Source organism: Chelonoidis abingdonii, chromosome 1 (genome assembly GCF_003597395.2).
Source record: "Chelonoidis abingdonii isolate Lonesome George chromosome 1, CheloAbing_2.0, whole genome shotgun sequence".
Lineage (NCBI taxonomy): Eukaryota > Metazoa > Chordata > Testudines > Testudinidae > Chelonoidis > Chelonoidis abingdonii.
In genome coordinates this window covers 170,487,093-170,511,941 of record NC_133769.1, presented here as the reverse complement: position 1 = coordinate 170,511,941, position 24,849 = coordinate 170,487,093, and the positions used below count along the sequence as shown (strand labels likewise).

The 24,849-nt window shown below is 41.0% G+C and overlaps 1 protein-coding gene across 5 annotated transcripts in view; it reads right to left on the bottom strand.

Moving 5' to 3' along the window:
• The window catches only part of BBX (BBX high mobility group box domain containing), a 222,169-nt gene extending 208,327 nt beyond the window's left edge, over window positions 1-13,842 (bottom strand). For 2 of the 5 annotated variants that reach the window (XM_075072610.1, XM_075072619.1), the window contains exons 1-2: window positions 13,711-13,842; window positions 10,613-10,685 (exon numbers count right to left, since the gene is read on the bottom strand). The gene's annotated coding sequence lies outside the window, so the exon portion shown is untranslated. Of the gene's footprint in view, window positions 1-10,612; window positions 10,686-12,710; window positions 13,387-13,710 lie in introns of those variants that run through there. The other 3 variants (XM_075072608.1, XM_075072612.1, XM_075072617.1) reach the window with 3 other exon arrangements.
• Between the last annotated feature and the right edge of the window lie 11,007 nt (window positions 13,843-24,849).

The window sequence follows — 24,849 nt, the reverse complement described above, 5'->3', positions numbered from 1 at the left end:
GCACTCCTCCTAGCGGGCTTAGCTAGTGCTTTCATTATAAACAAAAGGCTGAATTCTGTTTGCAGTTGCTGTAAGAGCTGATAGAGTTACACCAGTTTACACCAGGTCTGAGTTAGGCCCAAAGACTATGAGAACATTTTAAAAGAGCATCATAGTTCATATTGTCAAATATGAAGAGTGAATTTGAGTGGCTCAATTTCAGGGTGTCCAGCATTTAAGACCATACAAGTGTCTGATTTTTCAGAGAATGGTGCTACACACTTTATGAATAATCAGGCCCCTTTAGGGTGTTTTATCTTGGGCACCCAAAAATCACTATTGAAAATCGTGGTTCAAACACCTAGGCACGACTCACATTGTTGGAGCTCCTGTGGAAAATATCTTACATAGTTTGGTTTTGTTTTTTTAAGATCCACACCAGTTAGGAAAAGGATGGTTCAACCATATGAAGCTGTGGTAACTATAAAAATCAGCCACATCAGTAAAACATTCTGTTCAAAACACTCCTGTTAAATAAGTGCTATTTTTTTAAAGGGGATTTCATAGAGTGTCTCAATAATTTGCAGTTTCAATAATAAATAATAAGCTACCCAAATATCTGGCTTTCCTCAGACTCTGGACATGATTGCACTACTTCCAAATGTATATTAAAATGAGAATGGTGACTGGTTCATTGTGACTGATTCCTGTTATTTAGGCCTGTTCTCTTAGGAAAAAAGATAATATTCAGTAATTCTCCCATCTGTTTTTTAAAAATGACCCGGGTTTATACTTTTTCAGGAAGATTTTTTTTTAATATACTGTTCCAAATCCTCACAATTTACAATATCATTTTAACCTTTGTTTCAAATTTTCTCTTAATTTCTATTTATGTCTCTAACCTCAGCTATGAACATTTGGTTATATAAGCGTCACCATAACTGACTGAATATCAACTTCACTGATTAGGATAAAATATGGAAAAACATGATCAAGTGACAAGATCACAAAACCCAAGTTTTGAGGGAAGGGCTAGGATAAACCTATAAATGGATAACCGCTCGGTCAAAAAAAAGCATCTAAAATGTGAATATTTTGTGTAATTGTGTGAGCTGCACATTTCTGAGCCTACAGTCCAAATGTGGAACTTTGCATTCCTTAATGCGGGGTGGACAGATAGCTGAAATGCACATCTCCTATCTCCACCTACCGGTGGGACAGTGTGTGTCTGACCCTGATGACATTTTGCCTGCTGACAGCTTCGTTTTTTTTCTTCCTGTCTGACCACACTAAAGGGAGAGCCATAGCAAACTAAGTGTTACTCTACAGATCCACCAGGGAGGGGATTTTTGCCCATATAAACTAGCCACTTGGCTATTGGCTACAACTGGTTGCTAATCACAATTCTTTAGGTGAAATCCATTCTCACAAGGAGTGGAATGTCTGATTAGGCCTTCTGAGCTGCCTCTTTTTTTCAGAGTACCTCTGATTGAGTCTGGCCCAAATGACACACAGTACATGGAGATGGCAGTCCTGACAATTTACATTAAGGGTTCTACTTAACGTGATCAGTGGCTTTCCCACTGATGGATCTTCTGTAACTGACCAATATCAGATAATCCTGCAAAGAATTTAAAGGGGACACACCCCAAAGTTTGCTTTTGACAGGGTGACAGGACTGTTCTTGTAAACAGTTAAACTAGTCCAGGATAACAAGATGTCCCAATTTTATAGGGCCAGTTCTGATATTCGGGGCTTTTTCTTATAAAAGTGCCGATTATCCCCCCACACTCTGTCCCGATTTTTCAAACTTGCTATCTGGGCACCTTAAACTAAACATTTCTAAGAGTTAAACAGTTTGGTTGTGATTTTGAAAGCTGCCAAGGGGCTTTGGATGCTCAATTCTAATTAATTTGAATGGAAATGGAGCGTCCAAATCTCTGCGGCAGTTTTGAAAATCTTAGCCTTGCCGAACAGTGTGCCTTTTGACTGTACAACTCATTTCACATACCCTGCAGTTGCTTTGTCACAATATCGAGTGGACTACTGGACTACTTTGTATACTGAATTACTAAGAAATAAAGCAGTATTGTAATTTGGCAATAGGCACAAACTACGGCTTTAAAGCAAATATGGCTGTATTACCAAACTTGCATTCAAACACAATGCTAGATTTCACCCCCAAATGCACACATGCAATTCTCCTTCTAGTCAATGAGAGTTCCACACATACTTCCAAGGGCAGCATTTAGGCCTTCAAATTTTGCCTCCTCTTGTTAATCTTCTGTATACCAATAAACAAAATTTAAAGCTATCTCTGCTTGTTACAGTTGAAAAACTAGTTTTCTCTATTCAATCTAAACCTCCTTGATTTCATGATTTTTGGAACTTCTGGTTGCTATTTATGCATTAAGAAAGTTCATATCAACTGGACCAGAATACTACATTTTCAGTAGCTACTTGCGTAACCTACTTCACTACCAGTTTTGGCACTTTTCATGCTGCAAACATTGAATTCTTTCCCTTTCTCCTCCTCCCCCAGTGCATGTCTCTGTTTCTTCTAATGAGCTGGAAATTAATTATGCTATTTTAATTTGCTTATTAATTTGTACACCAGCCTCATAATCAGTATTTGATCATGCTTCAATTTTGCATACTTATTTCAAAATATATTAAGATTAATGTGTATGGCTGGTATTTAACATGATGCACAGGAATAATATTCCATACAAACTAAATAAAGGAGTTCTTTTCTTTTCTTTTTAAATCTATTTTACATACTATTTCAAATTAAAGTTATGCTCTGATCTTGCAAGTATGGCACATGGAATGCCCACTGACTGGCATGATTTGAGCCATGCATGTCATTTTCCACATGGCATAAATCTGTCATATTCAACTGGAAACTTAGGCATGAAGAAATCATTTGAAAAGAGAAAGCAGTGCTAAAGTTGGACACTTCAGAAAGGTGGGTGTGATAATACTTCTTCCCCAATACACAATTCTATTCTGGATTTACCAAAAGATCCCCTTACTTAGCCATCCAGGGTGTCTGAGATTTTCAAAGCTGATCTTGCTCTGAACGACAATGGTAGTGGCATGCTCCCTTAATAACAAGCATTCAAAATCTACATGGAAGGTCTGTTAAAGATTTCTTGATGAGTATTGAAACCCAAATATCAAATCTTAGAAGCATAATGGTTTTCCTAAACCTACACTTATACCTGTCTGTTAGGAAAGCATTACTGGTAGTGTAGTTTAAATAGGGCATAAATGAAAGCTTGGCCCAGAGAAGATCCTTCTTGTTAGGACCAAGGTCAAATTAGGGTGGTACGTTTTACTGCAACAAATCATAATGTGTGCGCCATATACTTCATCAACAAATAGACTGGAAAACATAAAATGGGAGAATACCCTCTCAATTAGGGTAAGTCTGTATATTTTGACTCTCTCTCTCCCCCTCCCTATACTTCTTGTCATCTTAGCTTGGCAGCTCTTCAGGACTTGGACTGTCTCTTACTATGTGTTTGTGCAGCTTCCAGCATAATGGGCCCATGACCCAGATTGCACCCTCTGGGCATTATTGTAATATAAATGATAATTAATAATAATGTGAAGCAAAAGTATGTGCTGCTTCCTCTGAGGAAAATTAGAGGCTTCTAACAACTTTAGGGGTCTGATCCTGCACCTGGACGCATATGGGTGAATCCCTGTGCTCACATAGAGCCCCGCTGAAGTCCCTGTGGCTCTGTAAGGAATCAAATTGCATGGATCCAGAAGCAGAATTGGGCCCTAGTCTGTTCTTCAGTGACAATTAGTCCAAAAATGGCTTAGTTTCCCAATGTATCATCCTCTCTCTAAGAAAAAATCACTGTCTCATATTTCATTGCCTGGTTGGCTCAAAGACCATCTGCAGAAAGCAAATCCAACCTGGCTAAACCCAATACAGTTTCAGAAACCTGGCAAAAAACACTACTTGGGGAGACTTCCTTCTGAGGCTTTTGCTGTCAGACTTTGGATCAGAATCTCACAAGACTTTAATTCCACTGACTTTGGTGGAGTTACTCCAGATTTAAAATGGTGTAAGTGAAAGGAAATCTAGCCACCCTGCTTCTCCTCTACCCCAAGTTCATCTGCAAATCTCTTGTGATGACATCCTCATATGTATTGCTTTAACAACCACAAAAATCCCATACACACAAAAATGGCACAAAAAGAACACAGGCTGGAGAAAGACAACTGACTATTCTTCTGCAAGAGGCATAATCCTAACTATTATCATGTGATGTGTATTATCCAGCCTCAAGACCTCTTGCTAGTAGTGTGGGTAACTCCTGACAAAGTGGCATACAGACACAAATAAAACTGGAGAACAAATGAGACTATGCCAAAGCATATTCTGAAAGGTCTTGGTGGAGCTTGTTGAAAATATTATGTTGCAGAGACTGAAAGGGCCTGGGTTCAAAGACTTCAATGCAACAGCATCATGGTGTATTTAGCAGTCCCAATCTACCAGGGCACTGGCAGTTTGTGTGCGCCTTCTTCATTTGTATCCTCGTCTGGCCTTGATTCTGCTGTCACTGACATTAATAAGAGCAGGATCAGGCCATCTACCATCTGATCCTGCTTTCATTGAATTTGGTGGAAGCAGGATGAATCCTTCAGCATGCATTCTTTCAGGCATACTGGGTGACATGGAACTTTCAGTTACACCTGTGCATACACAGAGTAACTCCATTACAGTGACTGGAGTTACTCTGGATTTTCAAAGGAAAAGCTCAGAGCAGAATTTGACACAGCCTGTCATATTTATTACCCTTCAGAAAAACAGGCACTGGGGGAGATGCACCTTCCCATTCACTTGCAAAGCAGCAAGGGAAGGGGGAATCAAAAAACTTGTTAAGATCCATAGCAAAGACAGACAGACATTTTTGGTCTCTAGAATCTGAATTAAGCTCTACAGATCCCATCTCATGGAAACCCACTGAATATATATTCTGCTGAATGAGGCCCCTGATTGTCACAGGCCCTTAGTGACATTACAGACCAATGGAGTGCTACTTCATATTTTTGAAGTGATTTTTTTCACCTGTGTAGAAATACATCACTTATGAAATCTCTTCCACCAAAATACTAGGGGGAAAGGCTTCTTCTTATAAAAAAAATTCTATGTCTCCTAAGCAACTAATAATCTGAATCTACTCTTACAAAATTCAGTTAGCTTTCTTTCCCCTGCTAATGACTAAGTTTTCATTGCATTAAACTTTCTTGCAGGCAGAGGTACCCAAAGCCAGTATATTTTCACATGTTCAATTGCTGAAGTTTCCTATTCATACGAAAACAAAAATCTTATGGACCCGCTCTTACATTATGCATATCTATGCTAGAGAAAAAGAAAGCAGAAGTGCTGGAAAGTCTGTCAAAAGTATGTTTTTTCCTTTGTTGATTAATCTCTTATGTAACTGAGCCTATAAATATTAAAAATAATAAAGCACTGGTATCTTGTGAGCGCACACTACAAATAGGTCTACAAATAGGTGCATTTATTTTTCCTCTCCTCAAAGAGAACTTTTATTTTAAATCAAAGCTAACATATCCTCAGTCAAGAAATAGTAACCAGCAAATCTGAATGATACGCTGAAATATGTTTACTGAGCTCAGAAGTAAAAGTTCAAATTGATAAATCACCTTTATTTACCAAAATATGGTCATATAGTCAAAGTAGCTGCTTCAGGAAATTATACGTTTCATATTAAAGTTAATGCTGATTTAAATTAGATAAAATTATAAATATTAATATAATTTCATTGTAGGGGATGGTGAGTTTTAGTACATTTTGTTTCTTTTACTACCACATGCCTGCAAGGCAACATCTTATTTCTAAAACTTGATGCTGGGAAGTAAAAAATTATCCACTGTTGGTTAAATACTGATGCACATAATGGAAAAGGCAAAAGCCTCAGGTTAATAAATTGCTGGATATTTAGATGCTCCTGTCCATTAATCTGACTATAAAGAAAAACTAACAGCTGAATATTAGTTGCAAATTTTTTTATTTTTTTTTTTTGCACTACTAACTTTAAGTGAATTACTGGCAAAATAGCAAATTGACACAGCTGGAGTTCTATAAATTCAAATCCCCAATTCAGCAAGGTACCTAAAGTGTCTAACTTGAAGCATATCAGTAGTCCCACTGAAGTCAATTGGACATCTCACATGCTCAGTGCACCTGCTCAAGCAACTACCTGAATCCGGGCTTTGGAGGCTGCATGTTCCAGGGGACAGAGCACTAGAGTGGGAATAAGATCTGGATTCTATTCCTGGGTCTTCAGCTGGACTGCTTTGTGACCTTGCGCAAGCCATCTCTCTACACCTCGGTTTTCCCATCTGCAAAATGGAGACAATAATGCTGGCCCACCTCTGAGATTTATGACTACAGAGTGGTTCAAGTACTTTGCTGGAAGCACAGATGTGAGTGCTTTTCTGAATCAGGACCTATCACTAATTATTATTATTATTTATTTTTAGAACAAGAACAGCAATGTGAGTGCAAACTTCTCCACATTGCCTCACCAATGTGGTTCAACAGTGACTTGGTGGCTCACTCCTACAATTAGCTTAATCTTTATGCTCATTCAGTGGACTATTCTGAAACTATCAAGGAAGATGTTAGCTGTGATAACTCTTTTTTTGTGAAATTGACAAATGTTCACTAGCAACAGAACTGAGACCATCACCTAAGCTCAGAGAACTGGTTGTTATTGTGGACCTACAAATGAGGGTCTGAACTAGTAACATTTTAATATAAAATTGAAAAATAAAATGGGTTTGAACAAGACACCACAGAAACAAACTAAATAAATTATACTCTAAATGAAAGAAAGTTGATTTTTTCATATTTACTTTCTAGAGGTAATTTTAATACATGTAATTAAAGTATTTAAATCAAGATAAGTGGTCTATTAAGTAACAAGGAAACAAAATATATTTAGAGTAATATCATTTGTAATTATGAAACATAATAATCAGTAAGAAAACCTGTGGTATAGCATGTGCACCATGTGATTTATCTACAGGTACTTCTGTTGCTCACATCACTGTAGTATCCCACAAATATGAATGAGTTTAATGTTGCAACACTCCTATGATACAAGGAAATATTAATAGTCTCCATTTTACAGATGGAAAAGTGAAGCAGCGGGAGATAAAAGCCTCCATTTTCAAAAGCAGTCTCCAGTTCAGGGTGACTCAATCTGAACACTTGTCGCTCCCACTGACTTCAGCTGGAACTCTGCCTGCTCAGCCCAAGGCAGCACACTGAAAAATTAAGTCAGGCAAAACCAGTGGCCACTTTTGAAACTTTCTGAACTAAACCATTTATCCTAGGTCACACAGTTAATGTGTGGCAGAAGCAGAAATTGAACGCAGATCTCCTGAGTCCCACTCCAGGGCCTAATCTATAATGCCATCCTTCTGCTCTAAACCACTTTTGAATATACATGAAATCTTGCATATTATAGAGGCCGTGCACTGTTACACAGATGCCATGTTTCACCTCACAGGTGCTGGGTGAATGGATTCAGAAACGCCCTTATACACATATGTATCTAATTACTTTGCATAGATAGATCTATCATAAAAAGTAAAACAGAGGACTTAGCTACTTTGTGTGTATACATCCTCCTTTTGCACATTATGTAAAAGAAAGGTTTACCCCAATGCTGTTGGCTGAAATTTCCTATCCTCGCATTGTTACATTGTGTGTTGTATGCAAGATGACTGTCACTTTCCACTCTAGTGTTGGCGATGTTTCAGTGCTGTTGTAAGTATAGTATTTAGGCCCCCTATCCATCAGATCACCTAGGCACAGGTGTAATTTTAACCACGAGTGACTTTAATGGGACTATTCATTTGCTTAAAATTACTTATGTGATCTGTGAGTTGGGGTCATAGTCTGTAAAGTGCTTTGAGATCCTTTGGGATGAAAGAAAATCATTTTTATACTTAACATTTTTATCACTGATATTAAATGTAGAAAACTGACATTTAATATTTTTATTTACTCAAAGAACAACCAGGAGACATTAGGGCTTTCCTCTTCACATTGGACAGGAAGATACCTATAAATGAATTTGCATCACCGTCTCTCCTACAGGCCTTTTGCTGAAGGTAACTTCCATGGGCATGCAGTAGGTTTGTGATACAGGTCTTAGATTTGCTCACTAAAACATTCTGTGCTGACCAAAAACACCAAAGAGGATTTTACATTATTTTGAATTATGTGTTTACCTGAAACCTTATTTATTAGTCTGCTCCAGTAATTCAGACAAGTCGTGTATGCTGATGATATGCCCAACGTTTGAGATTATGTGCCAGTGTCTGAGATTATTGGTCCCTCTGCACATGGGTCCTGGAGGAAACAATTCCCCACTCCTGCACTCCCACAACACCTGACTTCATTGGGATTATTGTAGATTAGTTTGTAACTGAAATCAAAATCTGACCCTATGCATTATATTGGGAGTTGTATGAAAATTGTTTACTAAACTCTGTTTAAAATCAAATTATACAGTGATTATAGCTCCTAAAACCATGTGATAAAAAAAAAAATCTTAACTTTCATCAAACAGAAGAATTCCCAAAAGTAAATGAAAGTATCTGGTAACAGCCAACCTTGAGGAAATCTCCATTCTACCATTAACTAGATACATTTTTATATTACTTTTTCAATTTCAACAAAAATTTATTCAGTGCTTCCTTAAAATTTCCATTACTTCCTCCTCTTCAATAGGATATTTTACCATTTCTCTGCTTCCTAATTTGTAAATACCATTTCAATGCAATTTGGAGCTGCATTTACACTGGTTCTGTAAGTATAAGTAGAATTAAACTGTCCACTTCTTGTGGAGCTGTATGGAGAACACGATCAGCCCATCATTTATGGAACAGAATTCTATGCACCCACACATCTCCATATTGTGTGGAAGCTATATATTAAGTGCAAGGATCAAGGACAGTATTAGGACAATGCCAGTTATGATGTAAGGTCTCAAAGTTCTGCTCTTCCCAAAACTCCTACACCATTATGTCAAATAAAGAGAAAACCCTTTGTAGTATACAGAATTCTAATTTGACTTCACATATAAACAGAAAATTTTTCAAAAGTGTGTGTGTGTGTGTGTGTTCAGCTTTGAGCAACAATCTGGGTCCTATCAGTAAGCTTTTGAATTTTGTATGCGATTTCACTTTGTAAAGACTGTTGAAACAACTATTCTGCTCATAATGCAAGTCTTATCAATAAGATTATAAAATCTGGTTTGCAGTTTTTGAGAACTATATTTTTCCAATGCAACTGGTCTTGTAATAAAATTGTAATTAGTTTATTTTGTGTTAATTTTCTTTCAACATTATAGTTTATGTCAAAGAATGAACAGCATGTATATACCCCCACTCGCTACTCCCCTTAGAGGCTGAATTATTGGAATGTGGGTGTTAATCTCTGCAGGAACTGGGAAAAGAAACAGAATCCACCTCCCTCCAATACTCTGACAGGTCATGGGGCACAGTCTCTTCACTGCCAGTATCTCACTAGTTAGTATTGTGGCTGCAGCCATTTCAAATGATCCCACAAGAGCAGCTACTCCCAACAGCCTCCTTTGCCTATTTGGGATCATCACATACCTCATGTTTGCCATACAGGGGGTGCTGAAGATCAAGACTGTGTTATTAATGAGCTTTTATGAGACCTAAACTCACCTCCTAAATGTGTGTGTTGGGGTTTTTTAATTATAGATACTCAATATTTGCAATGTTGCTATGTTTTTCCATCATCAGGGCCAAATTCAAACCACTGTCAGTAGGTTCAACTGCACCGACGCTATTTGAGTTACACCCACTTATATCAGCTCTTCATTTGGCCCCACAGGTTCGAACCTCTGTTTGAAACGAGTACATTATGTCTGTTCAATAGTGTCAAACTCCTCCAAAGAAAATCAGCAAAAATGCTCTGGTTCCTAAAAGTACTTTGAAAATGTTAGCAATTTAATCAATAAAATTTGTCTTTCAAATTCAGCAGCTACCTGTGTTAACCAATCCCAGGAAGAGAAATGGTAAGAGATACAGAAAGTGCAAGAATTACCAGGAAAGTGGGATTTGTATGTTAAAACCAAGTTAATGCCTGTCACCCTAGGATTACAACTGTCCCCCAACTCTTAGATTTCTTAAACATATGCCTCTTCATATTTTCCCATCCCTACTGCCAGCCTCAAGTTTTACAGGCTGTATATGGTTAATAACTTTTTAACTCACTTTTCATATGTCAATCGTTGTTTTAAAACTTTTGCCATAATTCAACTATTCTTTGAAAGCCAAGGGCTTTTCTTTCATAAATGAGCTAATAAGATCCCAATACTGCGGGCCTTCTAATTTTCATGTTCATAATACCCATCCCCTTGCATTCCTAACACACAAACTTTGTAATCTGACAGTTCCTGTGAGCACCCAAAAGAAGCTATGTTTTCTGAGGTGCTACAACCTGAACAAGCATCTTCTCCATGAAAAGGAACAAGGAGATACCCTGCATCTCATGAACAACAATTATACTATTTCCCCCCTGTACAGTTTACATACTTACCCGGGAAGGCAAATGGAAATTACAGACAGAGGAAGATGAAGCTGTCTCAAAGCCTTTGTCATGTGATAGTGACCTATAAAGTATCAAATACAGGCACATCATCAGTACACCATGATTTTACAATATTGCAACTCACCACAACGCCAACAAGAGGAGAAATTCCCAAAACTTGCTTCCTCCTCACACACCCCTCCCCCTCCTATAAGTTCTCCTTAAAACGGGAAGCAGGTTGACAGTCGCAGGAAGCCTTAAACAGCAAACAAAAGATGCACCATGTCTTTAAAGGGCATTGGGACTGGGCAAGTGGAACAAATCATCTGAGTGTGCATCAGCGGGGTGGGTTATTTTCTCTCTCACACCATGAAATGTGCGACGTATCAAAATAAAAGGCAGAAAGTTGGTCACAAAAATAAACCACAATAAAGCCCAACGATTTACACAAGTGCTTTCGCCCAATCCCCAGCGTGGATAAATTCAGCGACGTAATAATAATATTAGGAAATCATCAAGCCCAGATTTCAGGTACGAGATACACAGAGAGAGAGAGAGAGGCGGCTGCAACGTTGTAGCACTGTTTCAGGTAATGCCCATTCCCCTTTTCCAGATCTAGAGAGTCCTGAAATCGCAAAAACAAGCCCTTCCACCATCGCAATCCACACGGAGATTAGAGACCTGAATCCAGACAGTGCATGGGGAAATGCATTTGCAAGCCACCACCGCCACCCACCCCCTGTGCAAAGTATAGAGCCACCAGAATCCGGCCTCTGGGGTGGGGTGAAAGGAAAGGTATTAAATATGGAGAGAGGCTAGACTGACCCATGGCTTTCCCCTTTTCCTCCTGGTCACCATCAAGTTTGCATCTTAGTTACAAAATGTCGATCTTAAAGGCTGACAAGACACAGGGAGAGGGGGGAGAGAAAGAGAGAGAGAGAGAAGAGAGTCCATCTTGCTTTGGGGGGGAGGAGAGGAGCAATAATGTAATGCACAAATCTCACCCTCCCAGGGGGAAAAGTCTGCACAACACCTTTCAGGAGGGGAGGGAGGACGGGGAGGCAGAGGGAGAATGGGGGGTACCACAGGGCAGCTCCCCCGAGCCCTCCAGCTTTCCCTCCCCAACGAGATTTGGTGAATCAGACTGGCAAAAAACACCTCCCTGCTACTGCTCCCCTCGGGCCCAGGCGACGATCCCGCTGCTGCCACCGGGGAGGAGGTGCTGCTGCTGCTGCTGTAAAGAGCCACATGGAGACTTAGACTCCTGTCTCCGCTCCATCTCCACAGTGTGTTAATATCGGGGAGTGGGCTGAGGGGGTGGCAAGCTGCCCCCACCGCCTGCTGTGCCTAGATCTGGGACTTGAACGTGTCATTAGTAGAACAGGCAATGGTTTCAAAGCCCCAGACCAAGTGACCATCCTCAGCAGCCTGGCTGGTTTCTCGCCACCACCTTCCACAAGGCTCCCCCCTCCCTTTCCCCAGCACATACTCTCTCACCTCTTAAAAACTTTTAAACAAGATCCTCTCGTGAGAAGTCGCTAATTTGCCCCTCACACAGTTAAAATAAAAGCAGCAAGCCATTGCTCACAGGGAGTGGGAGAGACCCAGGCATTTTCTTTCCCCTTTCTACAGAAAAGGAAAGCAAAAAATAGCTTGTCTGTGCCTCTCACTCGCTCTGTCGTACATGTTGTCTCAGCTTCTTTTTGCATCGTTTCATTTTACCTTCCTTGTTCAGCGGCAGCGGGCTGTAAAAAGATATTTCTAAACACAAACCTGCTGTTTTACAGATCCCAGGATCAATGCTATTCCCTCCCTTCCTCCCCCATTGCAAACCTACACTGACTCGGTTCTCTCCTCCCAGCCATGCAAGTTTCATACATTGCAAATAACAGAGCGAGGAGGAAGAGAGAGAAACGAGGGAGTGGGGCGAAGAGACAGTCTGATTTCGGTAATTTACCAGCGACCCGATATCGCAGCAGCAAATAACAGTTTAACACCAATCTGGCTTCTAATGACTGAGTAACCCTCACTAAAGGCACCAACCCCCTCCCTGGGCAAATTATCTCTAAGTTTTCTGTCATCGCGACCATCCAATGTCACAACTTACCTTCAGAAATAGGACTTTAAACAGCCAAGGCCTTCCTTCCCCCCCAGCCTCTCTCTCTCCACCTTAAACTTATTGACACAACATAATCCCACATTCATGCAAAATCCTGACACAGCCTCTCTTCCTCCTCCGTCCCTCCCCCGCCCCCCCTTTATTATTTCTTCCTCCCCGGCTTGCACTAGCCCCACTTTTTCTCTAGCAAATTACAACATGGGGTGGGGGGGAGGAGTGCATCGCACGGATGGCTCTACCGGAAAATAGAGCTTCCCAACTCTCAGAGCGAACAGCCGAGCCTGGTTGCTGTTGGCTTCTCTCTCCCTCTCGCTCTCTTTTCCAAGTGACACAAAACCACAGAGAAACCTGGCCCCGAAAATAAATCAACGCACTTTCCCCCCCACCCCCCACCGGCCCCTGAGATGAAGTTTCGTTTCTGGCGGCCGCGATTTCCCTGTCAAGCCCCCCACAACCGCACAGCCGGTGTGGCTGGTGTGTTGTTATCCCTCCTCGCTATTTCAGCTTCTTTCCCCCACCCCTCGCTCCTTCGTTGTTGCCGCTGCTGCTGCTGCTCTTGCCTCTCTCTGTGGTGAGAGGTACTGGTTCAAACGCAGCCTGGCACTGGCTGGCCTACCCCTGGTGTGTTTTTTTTTCTTATGCATTGCATTGCAATTCACCTCCCCTTCCCCCCCCACCTCCACGCCCGGCCTTTTAACGAGGCAAGGAGGCGACAGAAACAAACCCCTTCCCCACCCAAAGTTTGAAATGAAGGCTGGGGTGAAAAGAGGGAGGAAAAGTGACTGGAAATCGTGGCAGCAGCAGCCCAGGACATGTAAAGGTCTCTGCCTTCCTCCAAGTCCACCCTACCGGCTGCTGCTGCTGCTGGAGGAGTCCTTGGGGGCTGCCCCAGTGCTGCTAAGTGAGTAATAGGAAGGAAAGTGTGTGGCGAGGGCACCTCTCCTGCCTGGATTGCGAAGGGAAAGGCTGGGGGGTTGTGTGCACTTACCTCTGTGAGTGCCTCTGTGTGTGTGTGTTTCAGTGGCCAGTCAGTGTTTCTCTATGTGAAAGTGAAGAGAAGAGCACTCAGCAGAGCCTCGGTTTTCACTGTACACTGCTCCACATACAGTACATGCAACCCGGAGAGACTGAAAACATTCATTTTTATATAAGGCAGCCTGCGATTGGCTCAGGGACTGAGGGACAGGTTTGCCAGCCATACAGCTGGCCTGTTACACCCAAAGAGCGAGAGACTCGCACGCACACACACACTCATATGCACGCACTCACATACAAAGATCATCTCGTTTCTTTTACTAATGTTTCAGGACCTGTAGACAGCCTAGCAGGGCAGGTAGAAGGACCAGCAAACTCAGGTCAGTGAGAGTAAGGATGATCTGCACAAGTTAAAACGCTTGAAACTGGTGTCCATTGGTTGACTTGGGAGGGTTGTGGTAATAAACTACGACTCCACTGGATACCGAAGTGGGGTTTTTATTGCCACTGTATAGTGCCCCAAGCCCCATGGAAGAGCAATTCTTTGTGTTATGATTTGCCAGTCTGAACTGGTAAACAAGTAGCAAAAGCCAGGATTTCAGTTGTTGCTTATTATCAATCTTTTTTATTTTTACTCGGGATGGATTCATTCAGAGGCCAAAACATACAGAACAGAGAAGTTCAGACAGGCTGAAATGCATCCATAGAGTCAATGACTAGTTAGTAAGTAAATACAGAAAATCAATCCCATCACACTGGTCTGAAAACAATGAAGATAAACAGTTTGCTGAAATGGTCATTTACTCACTGAACTATCAAACAGGTTTCAGACAATAACATTGCAAAGCGATACTATGAAGGACTAGTACTGCATGCTGTGTTAATAATCTTTCTCTTCAAAAGGTATTTCAGAGGCCTTTACCAATTTACCATAAACAGTATGTTGTTTTTTTAAAATTAGTGGTTAATATGGAAACTGAAGCTAATTAAATGAGTTAGGAGATTATAACAATACAATCTACACAGTATGCCATACATATGTTCTTTTCCCTGTGATGCATGCAGTCCTGTTAGAGTCTCTCACAGATTACTATTTACATGGATGTGAAGTAAATCTAGACATTTATTTTTAATCTCAAACCTTCACAAACAAAACAACAGTATGACACCAGCAACTTTTGGTGAACTGCACCACTGTTGCAACTGAGGCTTGAAAAACCTGCTGACACTTCTTACAACTATGAAAAGCTCCTTTTTCTGTTTAAACGAAACAAAATAATAGTAAGGAAAACATTCTCTGTAACCCAATTCACCTTATTATTGTTCATTATATCTGATAACTTGTGGCATCTGCACTTCACTTAAGTATTTTTAAAAGACAAAATGTTTCATTTATGATTTACAGAAACTATCCCACAGATTGCAAGTTCTTTGGGGCTAGGATTATGTCTTCCAAGCAGCATTTGGCAAAATAAAAAATCATAAATAATAACTAATAACAGAATAAAATGGAAGTGACAGCTTCATGCAGACAACATATTAATTTATTTTTGAGATATAAGAGCGTTTTTTTATCCTTTGGTCCTCTCCATCTGCACTGGTGGGTTTTCCATAATAAAGGGGTTGATTTTCCCTCAACTCCCATTTCCTATTGTTTGGCCTCTCCTTGCTTCTATTCCAGTGCACCTTAGTTACAAACATTTTAAAACGTGTTATTTATTATGATGTATCTCACTAAAATGACAGAAAGTAGATTTGTAGAAGGGTATATTTGTGTAAATATATATTAATTTATTTGTGGCTAAGAGATACACTTTAACTTGGCCTGCACTGTATCACACTCTTCTTAGGAGAAGGGCAAAATTCTAAACAGCATAAGTAAAACCACATAATCTTGCTCTTGTTGTAAATAAGGTTGGCTGGTGACAGAATAATTGAATATGAATTATAGGCCAAGATTTTCAAAATTACTAGTGGTTTTTGGGTGCCCAACTTAATGTTTTCATTCTTGATTTTCAGAAAGTGCTGAGGACTGAGAGTCATCCTCTGAAAATCCGGTCCAATTTAGGTGTCTTAGGCCGGACAGTAAAAAATTGAGGCATCCAAATCACTAGTCACTTTTGGAAATGTTGTCCATAGTTCTTAGCACATTTGGTAATTTTTATACATAGATCTCAAAACATTTTACAAAGGTAGGTAAGCAGTATTGTTTCCATTTTTACAGATGGGGAAATTAATGCATAGAGAGGTTAAATAAACTAGGCCACAGCTAAATAGTGGCATAATTGGGAACAGAACCTAAAGTTCCTGTGTGCCAGTTCTAGTACCTGTACCTTATTTACTGCCTTACAGCATGGGGATTAATATTGTATCATGGTACCTTTCATTTCTTGATGATCAGTTCAAACCCAGCCAAGGTTATTACTGAACAAAATTAATTAATGGGGCTGTTTGGTGGTCTATGTGAAATGAATTGATGATGTTGCTCCAGTTCATACTTAATAGGATTCTACATTACAGTTGGTGCCCTTATTGGCAATCTCAGCAAAGAAGCCAATACATGAGGCCTGATTCCCCACTTGCACCTTGTGTGGTTGGTCACACCTCTGCAAAATGGACGTTAAATGCTACTAATTAGAATGTAAATTTACATCCACTTTGCACAGGTGTAAATGATTCCATAAAGTGCAAATCAGTGGACAATCACTTCCTATAGAAACTAAGGTACCATATCACCTTTCACTTGAGGAAGAATGATCTATCTCTAAAGTGCCATCCTTAGAGATAGATAGTCCTTCCACAAGTGAGCTGAGGTGCATTACTAGTATGGAGTATAAGAAGTTTGCCCTTGATGTACCTATCATATATTGCAAGAAAGGACTTTAATTTTCTAGCGCTATCACTTGCCACTTTTTATAAATGTAGGGGGGATAGTGAATGTCTTTCCTATGTTTTGTTTTATGTATATTATTTTAAGCAGATGGTTTTTTCACAACACCCATTTGGAAATATTTCTGACGTTGTTCACTCACTACTGTCAAGAGTTATAAGGTGGAAGAAGGAGTCAGTGACGAATTGTGTGTGTGTGAGAGAGAGAGAGAGAGATTTGCATTTTTAAGTTAACCCACCACCTTGGAGTATCTTAAATTGTACTGCTGTGCTGAACTTGTATTTTTAAAGGTATGTCAAGGGTGCCTAGAATATATAACCAGGCAGCCTCTTAAGCATTTCCATACATCTGAATAAAGAATCCAATGAGTAGGGCCCTGATCCTGGACGTTGTTCCATACGAATGGACTACTGCACCCATGCAGAGCCTTACTTGAGTCACTGGGGCTCTTCACAGATACAGAATTCTGACTGGGTGTTACATGCTGAAGAATCTGGGGCCTAGACGAGAAGATCTCATTGTGGGTTTTGTTATTTAGGTGCCCCTCACTGTACCGTGATACCCCAGTAGCTATGCTTTGGCACACTTAACATGGTATATGCTATCATCTGTCCCCTCTCCCTTCCCCCGCCCCGTCTATGGTTTATATTTGTATTTTCCTGTTTTGAGGCCAGCTGTGAAGTCCATTAACTTCCATGGGTACAGGAGTGGGCCCTTTATTATTCCTTTCCCTATCCATTCCACCACTACCAGAGGCTACATGCTGCCTGTGGGGCAGAGGTGGCCATTGGTTGCTCCATAGGGCTGGCATAAGGGTGCTCTCCTGTCTGTGCTGAGTACCTTGGCATGGGAAAAGAAAAGTGTGAGCTAGCTAGCATCTGCCTGAGCCTGCAGGCTCTGGAGCCCTGGGAGCTTCTGCTGTGGTGGCTACATGTGACCATTGTTGTGTGAGCAGAGAGAGAGAAAGCCGTAAGACAGCTATGGGAGTATATGCTTTATCGTTGTTAGGCTTTATAGACAGCTGTGGAAGGCAGGTACAGCATCATGTAGTGGTGGAACAGGCTCCTGCACTTTTCCTGTGGCCTATATCTATCCATAGCCCCAGACATAACTTGGCATCCTCCAGATTAGGAAACACTGGAGTAGAATTATACAGTGGAGGGCCTATTTTCCTCCCCCAAAACAAATACTTTAACATTAACCATAATATATGTGCATACACTGAAGGAAGAAGAGGTTTCCATCCACAACAGAACAGCTATAGAATATCCCCTTCAGATAAGAAATGGTAACTCCGGCCACAAGACCACTGCAGGAGGGCCACTTCTTGGGACCCATGGAGTTGGCAGGCTGGTGCACCTTCGGCAGCACCTCAGAACCTTCTGGATTCAAGGAAAGTGGGTGAGAATCATTTTGCAGTGTTTACAGGCCTGCCAAACCTCCATTGGTGTCTCCATAAGAATATACAATTTAACGCCATGGCTGGATGTCTTTATCTCTTCCATCTTGTTCACAGTTTCCCTCATACTATTATTTATGGTTAAAATACATGTTTTCAGGCAATATTTTTCCTTTCCATGCCTCAAGCTGTTCCTTATGAACCTTCATCTTTTGTATCTCCGTATGTATTGCCTACTTTCCCCTTTCTCTTTTTTTGTTGTTATTTTAAATGGCTAAACTAGTCCGTGACCCAAACCAGGTACCCATCATCCTAAGTGCTTTACAAACAGTTTCTGTTCTGAAAGAGCTTACAATTTAAATAGACAAGACAGACAAAGATTGGGAGGGGGAGATACAGAGGTGAAGTGACTTACTGAAGGTAACGTGGCAGGTCAGTAGCAAAGCCAGGAATAGAATCCAGGTGTCCTGTCAGTGCAGTGCACTATACACTGCCCTCTCTTATTCTTGTGTTTCCCTAAAGATTGTTTTCCCTCTTCACCTCTCTAACAGAAAAAAAACAAACATTCCTTCAGCAAGTGGATGAGTCTACCCTTGCAGGAGAACTGTGTCACAGGCTAGCTGGAGCCTCTTTGCTTCCCTCAGCAGAACAGAGCACATATAATCTGGTGCCATCAGTCGCATTCTGGCCTCTTTGCCTTACAAATATAGGCCCTGATCCTTCACACTCTTAGGCACATGCTTAACCTTAAGCATTTGAAGAGTCCCTGGGACTACTCATGCTTGAAATTAAGCATGTACCTAAACATTTATAATATCAAGGCCCTTGTCAACACAGTGCTAAACCTAGTGGATTTTCCCTGTCACTGTACAGTGTTTCTTAATGCCATAAGTGTTAAGAAACATATAAATCACAATTACAACTTTTAGCCACTTCAAACATAAAATGTAATTAAAACTATCTAGTGTAGCTTAATTTCAGGTTGCTCTAACCTTCCTTCTTATGCCTCTCACATTCCAATACTGCTGAATAACTTTTCACCTTTTCTTTTGGTTACCCTCTTTTCTGCTCTCTCTGCTTATTGCTGTCATATATACATTTATTATAATTCTTATGTATTAATCTACCTTTCACTGAAATGGAGGTACTGGAGTTCTGTCATTCTCCTTCTGTCCAAACTCCCACTGATCTCCAGGAACTTCAGGAGTGGATCCCAAAGAAGAAGAAACTATTTCTTTCCAGAAGAATTTACAGTCAAGTTGCCAAATCCTGCCAGTGAATAAGGCCAGCAAGATTTGAACTTAAGGGCATGATCCTGAGGACTGCTGAGTGCCCACAACTTCCACTGAAATGAATGGGAGTTGTGTGCTTAGCACTTCCCTAAGTGCTATCAATGTTCATTCTTAAATAATTCAGGTGTCCTGTTGCTCCCACCCCACATTGCCTATTTATATAAAAATATCATTTAAAAACATGCATATAGCACCATACATTGCAAGCTTAGGCCCTAGTCCCATGAAGGTTTGTGGAGATGCTTAACTTTAAACAAATTAATAGACTCATTGGCTTCATTGGAACTACTGCCATGAGTAAAATTAAGGTTTAAGTCTTTGTAGGATTTGAGCCTAAGTTCCCAGTTCTGCAAGAAGCTTTGTGCTGGCAGACTCCTGCTCCCATGTACAAGTTGTGAAATAAATGACGCTCTGCAAGGGCATAGGGGTCTGCCCATGAAGAGCTCCTTGTAGAATTGGGTCCTAATGTTAAGACATGTTCCCTTCCCCCAGGAGTTTACATGAATCAATGGCAAAACTCCCATGGGAGTTCAATAGGGCCAGGATTTCACCCTATAAATACCAGCTTGTATTTGCTGTCCAGCATCTCTCATGTTCCCTGTGCTTGTTATGCCACGATTTGCTCTTGACAGCTCTTGTCCATGGACCCATCCACCACTTCTCCCTTAAGAACCACTGGATCCTGGATCTTCATTACTTGAGAAAGAGGAAATGCATGGATTAGTATAGACAAATTTGCATTTATGTTTTTTTAAATATTTTTCCACCATGTCTCTGAGTACATATACAAATTTACGTAATACAAAAAGTTAAACAAACATGGACTCTCATCTGAAACAACCGTGTATAAACATTCCTCATCACACTTTCCACTAAGGCCTGAAAAATAACAATAATAATAAAATAATAATAATGCTTTACACATATAGAGCAGTTTTCATCCCTCGAGCTCAAAATGCTTTACTAAGGTGAGTCATTACATTAGGTACAAAAGAAGTCAGTTTCAGAGCAGAGAAAAGAGCCTAAGTTGCCTGCCTCCCAGCTTGTGCTCTAGATGGCAGATGTGTCCTGCCCTTTCCTCTGAAGGTTAAACTTGGAGTGTCAGACCTTTGGGGAACGCAAGTTCTAGTGTTACGGGCCCTTTCCTGTAACAATTCCATCAGTCTCCGCAGACATACAAATATAGGCCCTGCAGCTGAGGCAGCCAGACCTCTGTGTGTATATGGATGTAATTGCAGGATTGGGCCCTGAGGACTGTTTAGGAAATTTAACAGGTGTCATGATGGAATATGGGGACCAGTTTAGTGCCTCAGATGACTAAGTACCCAAACCTTAATTGCACCTGAAAACAGGTATTATTTGATCACAATAGGATAATGATGTCATCAATCACATCAATTAATACTTAATAATAATATTATCACGGACATAAGTGTGCTAGGTTCTTTACGGACACAGAAAAAGATAGGTCCCTGCTTCAAAGAATTTATGAACTAGGGCCCTGATCCTGCAGAGGGATCTGCCTGCACAGAGTTCCATTCTCTTTAGTGGGACCTGCACGGGCATAACAGTTTGCACAAGCAGATGCTTTTGTAGGGTGAGGGCCTGACTCAATGTATAGACCTATGGGAAAGCAGAAAGGAATACACTTTTTAAAAATTACATATATTTGACCTCATCCCCAATTTCCAAATGATATTGCTCCTTGACCTCATGCCTAACTGTCATTTTGTGTTTTTAACTTACCTAACCTTCACTCATGTTCCCTACCATGGTACTCCTCAAGCAGTCTCACTGAAATCATTGGGGCTCCCTTCATAGCATGGCCCTGATCCTGTATCCATGGTCCTTATTTGACCCCCATTACTGTAGAATCTGAAGGCCTCACAGACTGTAATATTCTTAATCTTAGAACATCTGCATCAGGCAGGAAATCATCTCCATTTTATCAAAGGGGAACTGAGGCACAGAGATGCCAAGCAACATACCCAAGGTCACACTGGAACTTGTTGCCACGCGTGGAATTAAACCCACGTCTCCCAAGATGCCAGGCTCATTCCCTTAACTACTGGACCATCTTTCTGCCCTATTTTACAAGGACTTTTTGCAGGTGGACTCCTACAGCTGCACGGAACCCCACTGAAAGCATATTATGACCCTTTGTGTTGATGCACACCTGGCCATGTTTTCGTTGCCCACTTTCACTTTATTATTACAATATTTTTAAGCCTTGCCCATTTAGTCCCCAATCCTGCAAGCTCATATAATGGGTCAACTCCCTGAACCCTGCGCAGAGCCCCTTGGATGTCAAAACTAAATAGAACTTTTAAAAAACATATTTATTTTTGGTCTGTTGTATACGTGAATAATGCTGAACTAAGGTGCTAGCCTGACAGCAATGAGCAAAGGCCTCTCTTTGTTTATCCATACAACTGACAGCACAGACAACAGCTTCCCTCCATTCTGTCCCCAAGAATAGGCCTGATCCAGAGCCCTTCCAATGACTTTGAAGGGTTTCCATTAACATAAATGGGCCTTGGAGCATTCCCAATATATCACTTGTCTGCAGAAAATATTTTAACTTGGGTGGGGGAGGGGTGTGCGTGTGTGCCTGCCTGCCTGCCTGATTATGGTCCAGTCTTGCTTACCTTTACCACTAGACATAGTTAATGCCTAGTAGCGTGATCAGTGCCAGTGACTGATCCTCGTGAGTGCTCCACAGCAGGGCGAGTTGAACACCCCTCCCCCTGGTGAAAATTTCAGATGAAAAAGTTTTGTTAGAAACTTTCAATTTTTGACAAGAGATTTCTGATAGAAATTTTTCATTTCATCTGGCCTTTTAGATACATCGTTGGAACATGAAGATAGTAAGCTCCTTGGGGCAGGGACTTGTCCTTTTGTTCTGAGTTTGAACCATGCCTAGCACAATGGGGTCCTAGGTTTGAGGTGATGCAGCAATAAAATAATAATAAAACATTTTTCCATTAAATTTTCATTTTTGGTGGAACTCCCTTTCATTGGCAAGAAAAATATTGGGATGAAAAAATTCAACCCATTTAACTTTATGTGCCAACACCTTATTGAATGAAAGGAAAATGCTGCATGAATAGGGACCTCAAATGCATACGGGTAGAGCCTGATTATACAAAGCAAGATTGTGGAGCTATAGCTCCTGTTGGTGAGTACTTACTCACACGAGTAGTCTCATTCACCTCAGTGGCATCTATAAGTGCTCACCAACATGAGTCAGATTTCCACAATTGGACCTGTCCATTTCTCACCAGTCAAGTGAGTACTAGGCTCAGTTTTATTCCTGCAGGTAAGTTTGCATGGATTTGCAGCCACATTCACACTCATAGGTTTGGTATTATCTTTTTTAGACATGTATTTGTCATACACACAGGTACATATATACAAATGTGCAGCCTGGTATATTGGGTTACAGGCACCATTCCTAGAAAGCACATTCATCATGTTTACAAAATTGTCTATGGAGAACAATTAAATAAACCATTAAAATTATACACAATGAATTTATTTGATATTAATCTTTTTTGGAAAACACTGAAAGCTGAAGGTCTCACCTTTAGTTAGCTACCACCCTCTGGTAATGCCAGGCATTCTACAATGTTAAGTACCCTGTATGCAGGGGAGCTGGAACAATTTGTACAGTGGGGGTGCTGCAAGCCATTATACCAAACTGTTAACTCTGTATGTGATGGAAACCACTTCAAGCCAGGGGGTGCAGCAGCACCCCTATTTCATCACCCATGCCTGTATGAAGCAATCACTTAGCCAAAGTGACTGCCCAGAAGCGGTCCTAAAAATAGTAACACCCTCACTTAGGTGACTGGCTGAACTGCTTTGGACTTCAGTGCCTCCACAGAGTTTATGCTTGTACTTGAACAGTTCTGTGTATTGCAACAGCTTGAGCACCTTCTCCTTTGAAGAGCAGTCTAGGCCAAAGCCACTATTAGCTGCAGAGAGAATAAGGAAGCAGGGGAGCCATTTTACTTGTAGGCTCCTTTTCATCATAGGACTGGTTGAACCCCATGCTGGAGATTTTCTATTATTCCTTTTCTTGTTGTTGCTTATATATTAACTTGATTTGATTTCTGATTATAAAGCATTATCCCTTGAGAGAAAACTCTTGGCTAACTGCTTCTGTGTTTTGGTTCTGCTGAGTCATTTCTTCATACATACATACACATTTTATATTCTATCCCATACATAGGGATAGAAGACTCTTTACCCCAAAGACAAACTGACTCAAGTAGGAATGCTGTACAGGTTATAGTCACATTTTCTCGCTGTCTTTGCTCCTTTCCACACTGTCACTGCATTTGTTTTTTCACTTTGCCTGCTTTCTGATCTACGGTTCACCCTATCTTTTCCCAGTGGATTATTTCATTGTTCGTCTTTTTCCAGAATTTCTCCTTACATTGAATGCAAATGCAGTAGCATTTAAATCAAAGCAAAATTAATTAATTCAAACCTGTATTCTTGTATGGTTTAAGGGTGGGGTAGTCCTTTTCCGAGGACTTTTATGTGACTGATTGTAGTAGTTTAATAAAAAGGCCCCCAAATACATTAGGACATTTAATTATTGTCATGAGTGATAATAGGCTTTCCCAAGTGATGCCCTGTCATTTGGACCAGCAGGCCATGGTGATTCTAATAGGGGGCAGTGAGGTTGCTTTCCCTGTTAGACCACTCAGCATTTTCCTAAGGCCAGCCTGAGATGGAGTAATCTTGCTGCTGTTTTCATTACTGTAAGAATATTTAAAATATTTTCCTGACTTTATTTTTTAACCTCTAATTTTACAGAGGCCTTTTATAGTGACACTAAAATACTCCAAGATGTGACCTCGACAGCAAGTCATGGGATGAACTGTTTTCAGTCACATGGCAATAACCTTGCACAAACCACAGCCCTGGGGCTGATGGCTTTATTCTACAAACCTTGGTGTTATTGGAGCATTTTCACAAATACACAGCTAGCTGCTCGGGGTCCCAAGCAGTTATATATGCTTGAAAAGTGAAGACAGGTTTGATTTCCCTCCACAGTCAAGTGCTCTATTACCATGTTGACTCAATACTGGTGCTGTTGCCAATTATCCTAGTCTTGTCTGTGACTCATTCAGTATATATCAGAGGTTCTCAAACTGGTCCATGAGCTCCATTCAAGTGGTCCATGCATAGTTCCCTCTAAGGTGTGCGCCTGGGCAGCTGCACACAAGAAAATGAAGGGCCATCCAGCTAATTAGTGGAGCCGCACAGGCATGGCTTCACTAATTAGGTGCCTGGATCCTGGAGAAGATGCACATGTAAGGTGAGGTGATGGCCTTGGAGGGAATAGGGGGTAGGTGAAAGGAGGCAGTGGGAATTTGGGATGTGCAGGGCTGTGGTGGCCAGCCCCAGGACTGTGGTTGCTGGGGAGACATGGCTCTCCTTCCCAGCCTCAACTCTGTGGCTGCTGTGGCAGGGAAGAGACCCCCCCCTTCTTTCTAGCCCTAGAGTGGGGGCTGCTGTGGTGGGAGAGAAGGGGAGAGGCCCCCACTCCTTCCCAGA